Consider the following 19,475-nt stretch of genomic DNA (forward strand, 5'->3'; position numbering starts at 1 on the left):
AATGAGAAAAGGAGACTCGAAGGGCCTGCGAGACATACATTCTACATCTGTATTTGTAGAGGATAGTGAAGATCATCCAGAATTATGCACATCCGTGGAGTCGAATCCCCGTCAGTATCGCTGGAGTGTAGTAAAAAACATTCAAAAGACGTGCGAAATAAAAAAAGAAGACCTGACATGGGAATCTCATGCGCTTCTAAAAAATAAACTCCGTCTGTCGGAAGATAAAATAAATATCGATGCGCATCCAGGGAATCGAACCCTGGTCAGTACCGTGGGAGGGTACTATGATACCACTACACCAGATGCGCTTGTTGATGTAATCAAAAACTTTTTTATTTGTAAAAAAACAAAATCATTTTCAACTTACAGATCTACGAGTTACCGACTATGAGTACACGTTTTAGAGCAAAACGACATTTTTTAATCACTAGAATTTTTGTCATTTAACATGTATTTGGCGAAGCGTGTCTAAGTTATTCAGTTTTTTTCAAAAGAAAATATAGAATTCAACGAAAGTATATTTCTGTTTTATCTGAATACGTAAATGTATAGGGTATCCCAAAATTTTCCTAGAATTTTAACTATTTATTTCAATGAGAAAGTGATGTCAATAGTCAAAACTTTATGGTTCTGCAATTGAATAATTTACTGAGCTATCATAAAATGAATTTAAACCTTCTGGTATGATGCCATCATACGGACTCCATCACAGAAGTGTTTTAAGTCGTTAACTATCATAACATCAAATCTCCTCACAGATGTCTAATGGATGACACCACGATCATTTAGAAATATGACTCGACTAATGAAATATGGAATTAAATTAAAACTACGAACTAAACCATCGATTGGACAGCCAGGAGGAGTCAAACCGCACTCCATCAGATGGCATTTTTGCTCATTATTGGTCAAAACATGAAGGAAGAAAATTTTAAAATTCTGATCTCAGTGGCGAACATCTTTCTTTCTTGAACCCGGTACTTGTTACTCTAGGTTCTATGATATTCCCTCTCCCACCAAGGGATCTATGCACATTTCACGGAGAAAATTTTGCCCAAGCAGGTGAACTTTCAATCGCTACATACCTCCCCAAAAGGATGGGCTCAAATTTTGTGAGGAAGTTAAAAGGGGGGGGGGGGGGGGGGGGGGGGCCCTCACAGAAGGGGTGTACAATTTATGATGTGAGAAAATACTTTATCAAGAAAAATGGTAGGCTTAACAGTTACGCCAAGCTGGAACACATAAGTCAAATATGCCAAGCTGATCCAAGAGAAGTCATAGGATTTCCATTGAAGCTCGTAGTAAAAAACCTATGCCAACTGATCAGATTAAATCACACGTCAAGCATATATGGTGCCTTTAAGAGATTGTCACAAACACAAGGCAATAGATCTTGATGCGATTTGTATGGTAATAACGTTGAAATTAACATGAGAAAATCAATCATATTAGAAAAATACCCGTCTCAAGTCATCATATTTATATGTTATCATGATGAAATTTATTTAAAAAATTTAAGTAAAAATTATCATTTTTTAGTTTTTTTGGTATTTATACAGAAATTTTCTATTTTTTACATTTCATTGAATATTTTTGAATCAATAAATGCATTTATTAATATTTCTATGTTTTCCTCTATTTGTCTTGAAAATTTTGTGGTGTAATCATTAAGAAACAAACTTTTGATGACACAAATTATTTTTTGTATATATGTTTACAGCATTCATGAATTTTTATGGGATTTAATTTGGTTATGTCACTGAGCCACCTGTCCTGATCTCACTTCTTTCCTTTCTGTCAATTAGGGATCGGGGTTTAGGTCGAATCAAATTGGCCAAATTTTGATCAAATGTTGTGATCAAGACTCTACGATCGATTTGATTTTTCAAACTCCCGCACGTACTTCCTCTCTCTCATCTCTCATCAGTTCTCTCCCTTTTTCTCTCTCTTTTAAATGCTCCCCCTCTCCCTCCTCCCTTAGCTTTCTATCTTGCTTGCTTCCAGTCTCTTTCTTGCTCTCTCTCTTGCTCGCTCGCTCTGTCATTCTCTCTCCTTCCTCTCTCTCTCCCTTAGACACACACACGCTCTCTCTCTCATTTTCTATCACTTTCACTCTCTATATCATTTCACCCATTCTCTCTCTCTTGTTCTATCTTGTGTTCTCTCTCCTCTAGCTCTCTCTTTTTATCTCACTCTATCATTTCTCCCATTCTCTCTCTTGTTCTATCTTGTGCTCTCTCTCTCTCTAGCTCTCTCTCTCTCTCACATGTTATCTCTCTCTCTCTCTCTCTCTCTCTCTCTCTCTCTCTCTCCCTCTCTCGTGATCTCTCTCTTCCTCTGGCTCTCTCTTTCTCTGCCTCTCTCGTGATCTCTCTCTCCCTTTGGCTCTCTCTCTCTCTCGTTCTCGGTCTCTCTCTCTCTCTCACTTATTATCTCTCTCTCTCTCTCTCTCTCTCTCTCTCTCTCTTCCTCTGGCTCTCTCTTTCTCTCCCTCTCTCGTGATCTCTCTCTTCCTCTGGCTCTCTCTTTCTCTCCCTCTCTCCTGATCTCTCTCTTCCTCTGGCTCTCTCTTTCTCTCCCTCTCTCGTGATCTCTCTCTCCCTTTGGCTCTCTCTCTCTCTTTCTCTCCCTCTCTTGTGATCTCTCTCTCACTCTCTCTCGTTCTCGATATTTCTCTCTCTCTCCCTCTGTCTCTCTTTCTCTCTCTCTCTCCCTCTGGCTCTCTCTCATTCTCGATCTTTCTCTCTCTCTCTCTCTCCCTCTGTCTCTCTTTCTCCCTCTCTCTCCCTCTCTCATGATCTCTCTCCCTCTGGCTCTCTCTCTCATTCTTGATCTTTCTCTCTCTCTCTCCCTCTGTCTCTCTCTTCTTTATCTCTCTCCCTCTGTCTCTCTCTCCTTCTCTCTCTTTATTTCTCTCTCTCCCTTTGTCTCTCTCTCCCCCGCTGTCTCTATCTCCTTTTCTCTCTTTCTTTCTCGCTCTCCCTCTCTCCTTCTCTCTATTTCTCTCTCTCTCTCTCTCTCTCTCTCTCTCTCTCTCTCTCCCTCTCGCTCTCTCTCTCTCTCTCTCTCTCTCTCTCTCTCTCTCTCTCTCTCTCTTTCGTGCTCTCTCTTCTTGTGGCTCTCTCTCTCTCTCCATGTGGCTCTCACTCTCTCATTCCTCTCTCTCTCTCTCTATCTTTTTCGTGCTCTCTCTCCCTCTGGCTCTCTCTCTCTTGCACTCTCTCTCTCTCTCTCTCTCTCTCTCTCTCTCTCTCTCTTTCGTGGTCTCTCTCCCTCTGGCTCTCTCTCTTGCTCTCTCTCTCTCTCTCTCTGTCTCTCTCTCTCTTTCGTGGTCTCTCTCCCTCTGGCTCTCTCTCTGTCTTTTCCTTGCTCTCTCTCTCTCTCTCTTGTGCTCCCTTCCTCTCCCTCTGGATCTCTTTCTCTCTCTCTCTACGTCCCTCGAAATCTTTGATAAACTCAAATTTAGGGGTAAATTTACATCATTGTGAAATTGAATTTAATCCACCTGGTGTTTCTTCCATCAATCATCCAACTCTACACTATATATCAACATATTATAGTTTCGAGGTCATCCATTATAAAAAGACTTCCCTCTTAGAGGATATGTGGAAGTACACTATGATGATCTAAAGAAACGTGTTGTTTCTGAACCAGTTGGGTTGACCCAAGAATTTTGCTACTTTGATTCTGCTAGTCTTTGAGAGCAGCGTAGTGACAGATAATTCAGAATCAACATAGGTCTATTCGGGGACAAATCATATATTTACAAACCTTTAATCATAAAAAATTTGATTAGAAAGTGGTGAGTAAGGGTCGTCTCCACAGGGAACAATAGTAGGGTTTAAATACTGTTTAAATGATAATTCAAGAGGGATGAGAGGAAATACATACTAAATAGGGATTGTAATGTGATGAACACGAGGTGGTGAGAGGGTGATAATAATTATTTAACAATGATGATATGAATAATAATATGCGGAATAGGTAGGAGGATGAAGATATTGTTGGATTCGGTTCCTTGGTTCGTCAATGGAAAACATGTTTCCATGGATGCGGAAGCGTGTTTATCAATTCTTAATTGATCTTAAAACTTAAACATTGAATGTAACTTTTAGGGAACTCGTTCCACCCTTTTGCCACTCCAAGATTGTTCTGAAGCTGTTCATGCATCCCACCTCTAGAAGTATCCACGTGATCACTCAGTGCTTGGATCTCCATGTCTTCTTCTTCAACTCTTCTTGAAAATCTAGAAGATCTTCTCACCATGAAGGCACTTTCTGTGGATGAGTGAAGTAGAGAATGGAGAAAGGGAGGGGCTCTCAAATCTGGCTGACATGGGAGCTTGAAATGGGTGCCCTTTCCCTCCTTATATTTCACTTAAAGTTTTTCTCAAAAAATCCTAAAAGTAAAATGTATCTACCAATGCCCTTATGACTTCATGTGTGCGACCCTCTAGGCCCATTAATCATTCTAGTTAATAACTTTAGTGGCCCACTAACAATTATTGACAAACCTTATTAATTTACTATGTCAACATATAGATTAATTAAATAACGTCAATTTAACCCAATCAATAGGTTAAGTTTCCAGCCTGTGGGTGCCAAGATACACCTCGTGCTCTAGAAGATACTGAGTAGTGTTGAACTCTCTCATGGAACCTTTACCGTCATTGGTTACCGTATATGTATAATCCATCATCTGCACAAGATTCTCGAATGCTTAGGGTATTTTTTATCATCAAACCCTAAACCGTCATTTGATTAGTAGTGATGTGTAATGGGGATCATTGGAGAACGCCTTCTCCAATATCCTCACTACCCTATCCAGGGATTTTTCTGCATTGTCTTCCTTGAGTCAATCTCCTCTTATACCGAGGGTGGATGATCCCGTCTTGACCACTCAATCATCTACGTAAGCTTCTTACTATATCCGAGCAATGACATGTTTGACTCCCATGATTAGATGCTCGTAAGTCATAGTCAAAATGTAGTCCTCTACTCACGAGATGTCCTTGGTGTCTCAAGTTAGTGGATCGTTTATACAAATGTGACTTGAATCAACCTAATTGACGCATAGGTATAATACCATTCAGGGATTCGTACGGATCAATTTAGTGAACTCTTCCTCCAAAAAGCAACCAATATCTGTCCTTAGTGTCAACACACTGATAGCCACATAATCAGTTATACTTATTGTGTAAGTAGGATCAGCTAGTGCTATTCTATCCGGATAATTCAATGTCTGTTTCGACTATCCATCAAATAAGAATATTTAGAGTACATGTTTAAAGACTAGTGATCATTGTGTTATGATCTCATCATAACTCACTATGTCATTACACATATTCATGGTGTTTACTATAAACATCACACCAGACTAATAATGAATGTAAATATTTTATTCAATGAACTTAAATAAACATGGTGTTGTGATAGGCTTGACGGCCACATAATATCCGTCAGATATATCAAATGGAAGTGAGAAAGTGAGATCGATGAAGATGTGAATCAATCATGGACATAGAAGTTGAATAAGAAGATAAGATGATGAAATGGGGAATAGATATAAGTGGATATGGATGGATGATGGTAAAATAGAATGGTGGAAGAAGAAATGATAATGATCTAACCAATGGATGTGACGGAATAATGGACACGTAGTTGTGAGATGGAGAAGAGGATGATGGACTAAATTATTTAGATTTTTTTTTATCGGAGATAAAGGTGGGGAGATCAAGGTCAGAGATGGATGTGGTAGGGTGAGATCATGGAAGACGTTGATGAGAATGAGATGATGATGAAAATAAAGATGTAGATCTAACTAAAGATATGTGAAGAAGAGAAACCAATGTAAGGCAAGAGAGTAACCTTGGATCTTTATGTTTCACTGGGATCAAGGCACTTTTCTGATGCAGATCAACCTCTCCACTTCTCCATTGATATTCTCCAATCACTCAAAACACCAAGAACACCTTGATGGACCTTCAGAACTCTTACACTCTTTCAATCAGCCTCTTTAGGAGGAAGTGAGTTCAAAGATAGTTTTTACAAAAATCTGATGCTCTATTTATAGATCCAGCCATATGGACGAAAATACAGTGGAAAAATAAAGCTCCTCTCAAAATTTCAGCCCAAAACTACTGTATCTTCAGACATTCCAATTTGAATTTGGATACTTCTCAGCCCTTTCATTTTTGCTCTCCTCGGATTTCAGAAAAGTCAAAGAGCCATTAAATAATTCCAAAAAATAGAATTACATATTGTAGAATTACATATTGATTCATACAAAATGTTAGAATTACATATTTTTGAATTTCAAAATATCATGAATCGTGGAAATCACATTATTCTATCAGAACATTGGCCCCAATCTTAAAATATGTTCCAAGCCCGATGGGAAGATTGGTGCGGATCAAATGTGTTCCGAAACTGATCGAGGTTTGGATTCAATTGTTTGAATGCTAAATCCAATCAAGCATTTGGATGTTCAGATCTAATCCCCAATTGAGACTGCAACGATTCAGGTTTTAATGATTGATAGATGACCCAATTAATGGTGTTGTAATTTGTAAAGCATACGGGACCGATCATGAATGTCATCATGTAATGCAAACGGTGCAGGGATCGGTACCTAAGGGGAAATACCTAAATTATTTTAGCATTAAGTGTGAGTTAGGAATGCAGACACATGGCCAGATGAAAAAAAAATCTCATTTTTTCTTAATTGCAATATCTAATGATGTGTAAAGATTTTTGGGTAGAAACTTTGAGGGTAGCTTCACAATTCTCCCCTCTATCTACACACCATATTTGATCCATAAATATACCCCCAATCCTTACATAAGAGTCACCCTTAGATCAAGGCTTGTGAATAGAAATAATCACTCGTCCTACCGCGCACATGATAAGGTTATTGTGAACTTTGTCTTTTTCAAACTCACATTTTGTCCTTTTTCATAAGTTATTCTTTCAATAGCTTTAGTTTTCATCATCACACATGCCACCTCTGACTGCAAAATTTAGAGTTAATTACGCCGTTTATGGTTATTGTTTTATAGAAAAATATCTATAATTTTCCTTTCAAAGTAGAGTGAGTGAGGATCGAGTCCACGATAACATGCAAATAAGAGCTGATAAACTGTTAATTTCATCATATATTTGGGCTTTTAATACTTAAAACATTAATTTTTAATGCATGTTATCATGATTTTAGGTTAAAAGGAGAATTTCCCTAAATTGCAAGATAAATAATGCATTGGATGAATATTTAGGTCAACATATACATTTTAAACATTCTAAAATGATTTTTTAAAAAATAAATTAAATGTTTAATTGACCATTTCTATAAATAAAAGGAAATTAAACAATAAAAATGGATTTTAAAAATCAATAAAACGTTTTTCACATTAATAAACAATTTTTACGACTTATTCCATTCGTTTTTCAAATAAAATTTTTTAAAAAATTAAATTGGCCCTTATTGGGCTAGTTTTGACGTTCACAAGTGGGTAAGTGGCGCAGGGCATAGGAAAATTTCTCTCCGCACGCAGCGCCACATAGACGCATCAGAAGGGGCGCTGGGTCCTCAGTGCACGACACACACGTATGCGATTCCGTGTGTTTCGCGCATGGAATGGAGCCACGTAGAGGCAGAAACACCCAATGGCGCTGCGTTGTACGCTCTGCATACAACGCGAAGAAGAAAATGAAAATAACGGAATCGAAAGAAGCTGTTCTTCCAATTCCGTGGCGATAAAAGGGGGGGAATGAAAATTTAGCAGCTGGTCTTGATTTTTAAGCTCAAGGAAGGAAGCCCTAGCTTCCTTGAAGACTCAAGAATCAACTTGGAGTGAATTGGAGCTCAATTTGGACCGCAATTTTTCAGATCTGTCGCAGCATTCTTTCCCCAAATTCAACCAAAAAATCGTGGAAATCAGGGTCTTCGTTGCGCGGAATTCGCCCATGTCGATTCTCTGATAATCTCTGGTACCTCTAGGCCTATCTTGTATGCATTTTACAATATAATTGTCGTTCAATTTTCCCAATTTTGTTGCTCATTCATCTCCACCTTTTTTTCTTAATTTCCAATTTTAATCGTCTTAATTCGTAGATATTAGTTCATTTTCAAACCAGTTAGTATTGATTGATTATCAAATTCCTAATTCGAATCCAACCTGTCCCTTAAATCGCATAAAAATCGTGAATCGTATTGATGATCTCATACTTCTTAAATTAGCAAATCGTGAATCATATTCACGATTTGCTATTTTTGGACATTTTTACGATTTTGAATTAATTAGGATAAAATAAAGTTATAATAAAAATGCTCCTAAAAATATCATAAAAATTAGTTTTCTGATTCTTTAAAAATAGTAAAACATCCTCTGGTAAATAAAAAAAATTAAAGAAATTTTAAAAAAACTTAGAGTTAAATCCATTTTAGAAATTGATTTCAAATCCATTAAAAAGAACGTTACAAAAAAATTCAAAACAATTAAAGATTTTAAATCAAATAAAAAGATAAATTTAAGTGATTTTAGATCTCTGTTATTAAATAACAGAGAATTATTAAAATCATTTAAGTTCAAAAAGACAGAATTTTAGTTCCAATTTACAAAGATTAGCATTTAAATAAATAGATAAAACATCATTTCATATAGGTTTCGAATTCTAAATTCTCATTAGAGAGAACATTGAATATCAATCCACATTGAGCAGGTATTTAAAAAGTGAATTTAAACTTTAAATTCTATTTTTTGAAATTTATATTTATATAAAGAACAATTCTAGTAAAATTATGTCAAAATTTATACCTAGGAATCAAACCAAAAAAATATCCTAATTATCTTAATTTATCCAAATTGATATAACTATGTTTTGATTTTTTTGGAATTTCTAAGAGAGGAGTATTATTTAATACTAATTAAATACCTTAACCAGCACTTGGGCAACTCTGGGTGGCGATTGATACTATGGAAAAGTGGAGTGGAATGGATCAACAAAGTACTTCCAGTAGATTCAATATATATGGTTGTGATGCGGAATGACAGGACAAGATCAAACATAGGTTCCATGTCAATTCGGCGAGTGAAATGCAAAAGGGGCCGATGCTAATGCGACATTTAAAATTGACACGTATAGACAATGTCGAAAAGATACTGGCAACCAATAAATCACAGTGAGGGGGTTATGGGTATGCCACGAGGCTCCCAATGACCTGGATGTCGAGTGGAAGACTGACAGCATGAGCACGACTACGGGCGCTAGTGTGCATGCCCTCAATGGTCCAACCAAGGACGTACCATGAAGAATCTTATCACTCGAGTCAACAATCATATTGAACTTTGTCCTATCCCCAACGGTGGATATGCACTCACGAGGTACTTAAAGATGTAAAGAACGTGCTAGGATAACAGCAAATGCGCCTACGGGTCGACAAAGGCCCAACATCTGACTGGTGGAGGTACATCAATAGCTTGGTGAAGGTGACGCCTTGCAAGTCGGTGACGGTGCTGGGGAACAACGGTTGTTGTGGCAATGGCCAGATGCGATGGCGCGGGCAACACAGTTGGTGTGGGTGGCGAGCTAGCCACTACGATGGTCGTGGCACAGAGATGCCTGGGTGGTGGTGGCAATGGCGTATGGGCCACAACAGCATGTGGGCACGCAGGTGGCGTGCATGCGGCGTGGGAGTGGCGAGCACAATGGCACGATGGCGGGGTAGCACGGCCAGCTGCAACATTGGGGTGGGACGATAATGTGGGGCAGGGCGGTGAGGGGGGAGGACAGTGCAAAATGTCTTGGCGGCGGTGGGTGTGGCGCAGGCTTCCAATGGTGGCAACGCCAGTACAATGTGCTGGTGTTGGACGCAAGCGAGGGGTGCATGTAGTAGCGGCGAGGACATTGGTGGCCACAGCAGCAACGGTGGCATGGCACCCTAAGAAGGTGCGGATGGGGGACTGGCAGGCACATGCGCGACAATGGCCTGTGCGGGCACAGACGACAGCCTATGTGGCTGCGGGCAATGCCCAGTGGGGGTGTGGTGTTGGCCAGTGTGGCCATACTTGTCAGTTTGTGCTGGCACAGGCAAGGGCTATGCATGAGCATGTGATTGCCGGTGTAGGCACGGACAACGACCTGGGGGGCACGGCAGTTGTGGTGGACGATTAGGGTTTGCCAAAGAATGCCCAAATTTTCAGCAGTATTTTTCTAAATAAATCAAAAGGTAAAAAAGATAAAAAATAAAATGGGAAGGGGAAGGGGTATTTTTCCTCGCTTTTCTTCTGTAACAAGTGAAGGGGTACCACCCCCACCCCCCTTACATAGGGGTGTAATATGGGAAGGGGAAATAGGCCCACTAAAGGGGTCATAGGGGTCCTCTAGATGGAAACGAGGCCCGTACATACGACACAAAGGCCCACATACACACCCTTCAAAACTAGAAAGAAGCGATAAAAATATGACAAAGATAATCCCAACCTCTAGGGGCCTGTTGATTAGGTTGAATACTTAAAGCTCGGGTCTCTCCTTCAGCCAATGCTCTAGGAGCTAGCTGAGACCAGTCTTCACTGCCATCAAGTGCCAGGAACACACTAGAAACTGATGTGAATTTATCGGGACAAATAAGGCAGATACTCACTAGCAAACGTCAAATTAGTGTTTGCCGGTCCCAATACTGCTACAGTGCCGAATGACGCTATCGAGACGGATGTTGTATCAGATAATGAAATTTTTGGGTATCTGTACATTCCAATATCCAGATATCAGATATCGGTATCGAATATCGGTTGCTATAGTGCCGATATCCGTCTCGATGTCGAGACCCGTCTCCATCTTAGGGGGAAGGATGACGATATTAGATATCAGGTGTGGATATCGGTTTTTTCGATATCCAACACCGATATACTTTATAAAAATATATTTATTTCATTATTAAAGAGCGATTAGGCGAATCAACCTACGGTAGAGGGTATTTAGAGCTTTTAATTTGTTTATTGGCGCTGTAATATATACAAGTCGAAATTTTTTTTTCTTTCGTATGGGATAACAGCAGGATTTTGAGATTAAGAAACTCTGAAAACTTCATCCCATATGGAAGATAAAAGAAATTTCAGCCTGTATTTCTTAGACGACTTATATCTTAATATCATAAATATATATTATATATAGGCCGATTATAATATAAAGAAAATCTATCAATATAATATTAATTCATTTAATATATTTACCTTGTGTAATATATACAGCACACGATTTAAAATATCTTCCATATGGGATAACATGAGTCAAATTTTAATGTAAATTGGGAATCCTGTTATCCCATATGGAAGAAAATAAAAATATTACACTATATATTAATCGAGGTTGATAACATATCAAACCATAAGTCGTTAGATTTAAATAAGCCTATGAATGAGATTGATAGCTTAATTTTTTTCAGTCGATACTGGTACCGATATCTGGATACAGGTTCTGATATCCGGATATCGAAAACAGATATCCGACATCCGGTATCTGTCACGTCCCTCTACCTACGGTATCCGGTACGATATCCGTCTACCCCTCAGAGACGGATATCATCCGATATCCGATATCTGGCACCGTCCCATTTTTTCCCAGATATCAGATATCGGTTGTCCGATACCAGATACCGGACAGATATTGGTTGGGCGAAGCCTACGTCAAATTTTTGTTGTGATGTGCAATAAAAATTGTGATTTTCATGATACTAACCAAGAAAAAGGACAAAAATGTAAGTTAGACAAAGATATAAATCACACTTAGCTTGTTGTCACTTATCCAATAGGCTGAGTGGTGTTTTTCACTGTGTGTCTTAATCTGACAATCACTCATTCGATATGTTACTCTTAGAAGGCAAGAGGGGACCCAAACGAGGTTTTGATTGAGATAAGCACTCCATTAATTGTAGTTAGGAACAAATTCTAAGGGTGCCTTTTTGACAAGAATGGGTGAATCAATTTATCGATTATAGATGGTGGACATATGAATAAGGGAAATAAGGAAGTACCCTCAAAATTTCAGTCCAAAACTCATTCTAGAAGATTAGATGTCATCATTGAAAGTTAGAGAAATTAGAGCCATCCAATTTTCCCTCTCCTACAGTATGTGTGGAAAGATAACCAGCATGGAACAAAATTTTAGGAAGACTTTAAAATTTCCAAGATAAAAATTTAAAAATATAAAATAAATTCATATTCATATTTTTTAACGTAAAATTATGTTCTTTATGAATTTAACATCACAAAACTCCATAAAATACCATAATCTAAAAAATATAATTTAATTCATAAAATATTGAAAATTTTTAAAAATCTTACATATATTTATGTTATGACTTGTAAAATATTTTATTTATGAAAATTATCTAAGAAACTTCTATAAAATACCATAAAATAGAGAAAATGTGAACTTCATTCTAATGTAACCATAATGATATGTTATTAAGGCTAAAAGTGAGGACAACATATTCCCTTTTCTAGAGTAATAGATTCAAAGATAGATGTGAAATATTACAATCTTTAACATAGTGTTCGCTGTCCCGATATCCATCCGATAACCGGTATCGGACAACCGATATCCGATATCCAGAAAAAAATGGGACGGTTCCGGATATCGGATATCAGATATCGGGCGATATCCATCTATCAGGGTTTAGACGAATATCGGTACCGGATATCGGGGGGTGAGGACGAAGACGGTATCAGATACCGGATATCGGTTTTCTGATATCCGGATATCGGATAACCAATATCCGATATCCGATAACGACCGATAAAATATTCATCCATCAGACATTATATTAGTTAGTTTAAATCACATTAGTAGATTTTGAAATGTATTCAATACCCGTTATTATATAGTGTGCATTTTTCTTTTTTTCTTCCATATGGGATAACAGGATTCAAAGTTAACGTAAACACTGGATCCAGTTATCCCACATGGGAGATTTTAGAAACTTTTATTAGTATATATTAAATGAGGTCGATATATATTAAATATTAAAATAATAGCTATGCCTATAATCGTTATCTTAAGAGCGTTATATGTGTATATTAATTTAATTATTACTGTACGCATTTGAATAAAATAGTAACAATTTTTTTTATCTTTCCATATGGGATAAAGGGATTCCGAGTTTAACACAAAACCAGAATACCTTTATCCCATATGGAACAAATAAAAAAAAGTAACTTGTATATAATAACTTAGTTGTATGACTAGATAATAATTTCTTCTGGTGCCCCCTTGCCAACGTTACCCTGCGAAATATGAAATGTCAGCCGACCATAATTTTAGGAGAGAGAAACATGGTTTCATGTGCTTCTCATATTTTTAGAGAGCGAGGCATGAAAAGCTAGAGAGAGAACGAGAGAGAGAGAGAGGGAGAGGGATAGAGCGAGAACGAGAGAGAGAGAGAGGGAGAGGGATAGAGCGAGAACGAGAGAGAGAGGGAGAGGGAGAGGGAGGGAGAGGGAGAGAGACTGAACGAGTGAAAGAGAGAGAGATAAATAATTTGATGCGGATATCGAAAACCGATATCCGCATCCGATATCTGGTACCATCATCTGTCCCCCTGAGACGGAGACGGATGCCGGTATCGGACGGATACCGATATCGGATATCGGCACTGTAGCAACCGATATCTGATACTGATATCCGGTATCCGGATATCAGAGAAATCGGATAGCCGGTTCAGCATCTGTCCCAATACCGGCATTCGATACCGGCATCGGGACGGGCGAACACTACTTTAACAAATGGTTTTCTGAAGGACTTTTGAGTAGAAAGAGCAAGAATTGAGATTTGACAGTAGGCATTCAACTGAACATGTCGAAAGAAGAATTTCAGTGAAATGTTTGAATCTTGAAGAGACTTTGGGGAGGAACTCTCAGTGACTGAGACTAAGCACAAAATGGAAATTAGAGAAGGAACTCTGTGAACTAGTACCATGTTTTTAACTTAATCTAGATTGAGTGAAAAGTTAGTGGATTGATTGAAGTTGAGGGTTTAAAGAGATCAAACCAAGAGGGATAATCTGAAAATTACACTTAGTTGATTGATTGAACATTCTAGGGACTTTTGGGTGAATATTCTAGGGACTGCTTGGCGTCCTCATCTGCACTAGCGGACTGACGCCAAACCAGGTGAGGATGTAGTATAGCTAGTGACCAATGGTGAGGGACTTGGTGATTATGCAGTCCTTCAAGGCACTATCTGCAGTGAACTTGTCTGGATGTTGACCCCTCCAATATATATGCACAAACAAGCCCAATACTTCCTTGTTGATCCCTACATCAATGAGCTTGGACAACACATTATTCCACATGAAAAATATTGTGTTGCCACATGGAAAGGCATTATTATCATTCCAAGGATTACATATTTAGAATAATGGTGGGTTGTATTGTTCATGCCTTATAAAGGAAAATGTTACTCGGGCTAGCAGCATTGAAACTAAGCCACTTATATGGTCGTCAAGGTCCTTTAGTCATTGCAAACCTTATTGTTTTGCTGTAGCATTTTCACCATCATGAAGGATGATCCAAGGAGCGAGGTGACTAGTTTCTTCAGTTATGGAACCTTCATGTATGCTTCTTCATCTTTCAAGTGGTATTAGATCCTTAAGTTTACTTCTGGTGGTGTTTTTTTTCATTTTATCACAAGTGGCCCATGTTGTTTCACTATATTGGTTTTATACCATGAAATTTTCAAACATTTAACAATTTTTGTATCAGGTTTCCCCTATGCACACTGACCGATAGGATATCAATTCGAATGCGCCACAGTCTAGCTCCTGCCTCATCCTGACCCATTATGGTTCCTACACAAGAACAACCTATTAGGGATCTCGCTCGAGCTTTGCCCATTAGAGATATCACGAGAGCAGGTTTGTTGGGGATCACACACAAGTGTTGCTCATTAGGACCTCTACTTGAACACATCCAATTATGGATCTCATTAAAGTAAGACCCCTTAGGGTCATTGCTTGAGTGTGGCATTTAAAAAAGTCCCCTACATCATGGTACTTAAGAATATTGCTAAAGCAATGCCCCAATGAGGATTCCACTTGAGTACAGCCTTTTCGGGCCATTGCCAAAGCATGGCCTCAATAATGACTTGCTAGAAGACATAGTTCAAATTTTCAGAGCTTTGATGATACGATCTAAAGTCAACTACACAGTGTAATATTGAATCACAATGGATCTAGAATTCAAAAATATTAAAAACCAAAATGTCACCTTTGTAGGGATCAAGTTTATGATTTCTTGGATCATCAAGTGAGCATCTTCAAGTTATTTCGATATTAGGTCTCTATGTGTATCCACGCGATCTTCAAATTGATGGATCTCATATTTTTTCCCTGAACCATGATGGTTGAAATTTGATTTTCTTTCCATCCAGTTTCATTTGGAATCAACACTCAAGGAAGGGAAAGAGGAGAAAGAAGTGGCACTCAAATTGCCTTGCATGGATATAAAATGAGGATTCCCACCCTTTGGAAGAATTAATTCAAAACCCCAAACATTGACTATATCCACTAACCATATGCATGTGACCTATTAGGCCTCGTCTAGTTAATAACTTCAATGGCCCAAAGGAGTATGCCAACTCCTCATGTAACCTTTGCCATAATTGGTTATCATGTATGTATGATATTTCATCTGTACAAGACTCAATAATGACTTAGGAATTAGTTAATTGGTAAACCTTAATCTATCATTCTAGTTAGCACTTATGTGTGGTGAAATCATCGAAGAATACCTTCTCTATTATTTCTCCTTCACTGTCAAGGGATTTAACTACATCATCTTCCTCAATTCAATCTCCCCTAATTTCATGGGTGAATGATCCCATTTTGACCATACAATCACCTTCGTAAATTTGTTGCTGCATCAAAGTCAGGATGGTTAGGAATCCCTTGATTAGAGAAAATTAGGTTGTAGTTAAAATACTATGGTCCATCAACAAGATGTCTTTTATGTCTCAAGTATGAGCACCACTTACACAACCATGACATGAATCAACCTGATTGACGAAGGTATATTACCATTCAGGGATTCATGCATATAAATTTAGTGAACTCTTTCCCCAAAGAGCCCCCATTATTTGTCCTTAATGTCTCCACACGAATGGCTATGAGATCGGACATACTCATCATTTGAGTGGGACTAAGTGATATTCTATTTAGATATTATATTGTCCTTGAAAAATTTTCTTAAAATAGGAATGTTGAAAACACATGGTTAAAGATTATTAATCACTGCACTATGTTATCATCATAGTTCACTAAATCCTGCATGTATTCATACACTTCAATTATAGGCATCGCATGTGTATTGTTCTGAATATTTTACAAAATGTTGAATGTGTGATTGGCATTCACGTAACATATATTTATGATGTGCATCCCATTGTGGTCCATTAGGGTCACCACTAAATCATGGTCCCAATAGGGATCATGCTTGAGCGTGGTTCATAAGGGGCACTACTCATACATGGCTCAATAGGGCCATCGCTCGAGCCTAGCTTGAACATAATTTTAAGCCCATTTTGAATTTTCAGGCTATTTGGTGTCAATTTAATAGTTTTTAAGCTCAAAATTTTTCTCCTAAATTATTTCAAAAATAATTTAATATTGTTTATAGAATGATTTATGGGGCTGAGCCTACATGTGTCTTGAGAAAACATATTGTTTTATTTCTATATTTTTTTGTCATATGTTTGAGTTCCAAAAAGTTACACTATAAATTATACATTTTGATATTTTTTTTTAGTTTAATTGCTACGTTGAAACATGTATGATTGCAAAATCAAAATACCATGTGATTTTGGCATCTTAATGAGTATGATTTCTGACATCGCACATGTGTTACCAGATGGGAGTAGTTATTTGTCGAATTTCAGTGTTTTGTTAATAATTGAGATTAATATGAACTCATTTATGTGAGACTACAGTGCTCTCATAGAAATGGGTGGAATGTGTAGTATATGCATTAAAGTATATTATTGAGCACCCCAAAGTACTATGATTTATATTTTTTATGCGTAGATTAGTATTTCCATAATAAATTTAACATTGAGTTATTGTTCCAATCCACCAACATGGAGATACAGTGTCACATCTCGAAAGTTCAATTGGAATTCATTCTTTATTTATCATTTTGTTTATCGCTCATAATTTCTAGAGTTCCTATTTTGACTAGAGTTAAGTTTCTCGAATGGAAGGAAGCATTGCTCTTGCAGTTGAGTTCATAGGTTCGACTTATATTTTATTTTGTCAAAATTCTATTGAACCCATTTAATAGAGAGAGATAGATTCATGATCATATCATACCAAACGGGCCCATTCCTTCAAAATTTTACTATCTTATCTGTCTTTACATGTTCCATAGGATATTGGGGGTCATGATTCTAAGAATTGTCTAACTTCTGTAAATCTAGACAAAATCAAGAAACATTTTGTGGGAATGAGAACACTAAATCTGGAGCCTTGATAGTTTTATCATGGTTCTCTACAGAGCACATGGAATCATTCATGAGCAAAATATGCAAATGTCCGACACTATCATGCAAATGGTTGAGTTTGACATACACATGACAGAGAAATATGTGGTTTACTACATAATCATGCAAATGGCCGAGTTTGACATACACATGACAGAGAAATATGTGGTTCACTACATTATGAAAATGCTACCAGTGGCCTTTGATATTTTCATGGTCTCCTATCAAGGACCAAGGGTCCCTTATCAAGATAAGTGTAAAATGCATTCAAGAAGAAGAATCTCAAGAAACTAGCATGTTAGTGTTTAATATGAACAATGTGAGATTATCAATTCATGATAATAGGAACCAGCAGTCAATGACTCCAATGACCAAGAACCTAGGAGTAGAGGAAAACGTTAATGCTAATAAATTGACCCTAAAGGTGAAGAGTTATTTTGGTATAAAACCGAGTCACAATTAGAAACAATACACCAGGAGAATGGCATGCTTGGGTAAGCGTATATTATGTAAACTTGCCTAATTAATAATGTATGAATCAAATCTAGTCTATGATACTCAATCAAGTTGGTAGATTGAATTTGGCCCCAGTTTGCAAATTTCAAAAACCATACATCGATTTCAAATATGAAGCATCCAATCAAAAGGAAAGTAAGCGTGGTCTCAAGCAACAGGATGCGGTAGCATATCAAATATGTGAGACATGACCACATCACCCAATACACTATGGAAGTGCTCCCATTGGGGCATCAATAGTAAAATGGATTTTTCAAACTTAACATTCCCTGAATTGAATCACACAATTCTTTAGTTAGCTTTAATAAGAGGACAAGAGTTTCACAAGATCATTATACTCTAGTGTATAAAAAGTTTGGATAAATGTATCAAGGGACATGTAAAACCTAGAGCAGGAAGTTTTTTAAGTTTCCAAACTTTTACAAACTTTAGCGAGTGCATTAACTGTACAAATGCTAAGACAATCAATGCTTTTAAACTAATTGAATCTATAATTCACAAGATTTGATTCACACTATTTTTTATAAACCTTTAAACCCTTGCTTCATTGGCCAAAAATACTTCCCCACCTTCATAGATAATTCCTCTAGTTACATATGTCCCTACTTCATTGATAAACCCACATTTGGAGTTAAATAATATCATTCAAAGCTTAAGATCTATAAAATATGTATAAATTTCCTTTTAGTCCCACAAAAATTAATGTTCAAATCACAATGATCAAGTATTGAATACATAAATTTCAAGTTTAATTTATAATTTTTAGCATTTATATATTTTGAAATAAGTTAAATAAATTTCACCAGATCCATAAGAGAAGAATTAAATCAAATTAATTATGAAATGATGAGAAAACATACTTCCTAATTGAAATAATTTATTTTAAAATTTTAAACTATTTTTGGTAATTTTAATGGAATTTTATACTAGAAAATACTGATTAATTCAACATAAATAGATAACCAAATGACGCGCCAACACTAGATGATGGTTAATGGCAGCGATGGTACTAGAGTTGGTAGACGAGTCTGACCATTAAATATTATGGCAAAGCCAACAACATATATGGGCCAAAAAGTGGCAGAGTGGGGCGAGTGATTAAGATTTTAGTGTAGGTAGTCGCATGATCTAATCCGTAGCTAAGAACAATGTCGTAACAAATGTGTGACACCCATAACGCCTAGGCAAGAATGCCAAGCAGCCTTTTCTTGTGCAGCAAAATACTCTTTGGACATTTTAGATTCCTTGGAAATTAAGGAGAGAGGGTAGGGCTGGGCGTCTACCCTGGGCCCTTAGCATCAAAAGTGAAATTACATTAGAATAAACAGGATTACATCAGAGGTCCCAGTCATTACAAGGGGAAAGACCAGGGATTATGCAGAAATAACAAGACGAGGCATAACACATGCCTTTGGTTAGTGGCCGTCTTGC

The 19,475-nt window shown here is 37.4% G+C and overlaps 1 non-coding gene across 1 annotated transcript; it reads right to left on the reverse strand.

Annotated features, from left to right (window-relative positions):
• Nucleotides 1-240: 240 nt before the first annotated feature.
• Nucleotides 241-311, reverse strand: TRNAG-CCC (transfer RNA glycine (anticodon CCC)). Its single transcript has one exon. It is a non-coding gene; the product is annotated as a tRNA-Gly (tRNA).
• Nucleotides 312-19,475: the final 19,164 nt, after the last annotated feature.

This window comes from Wolffia australiana, chromosome 1 (assembly GCF_029677425.1).
Source record: "Wolffia australiana isolate 7733 chromosome 1, ASM2967742v1".
Lineage (NCBI taxonomy): Eukaryota > Viridiplantae > Streptophyta > Magnoliopsida > Alismatales > Araceae > Wolffia > Wolffia australiana.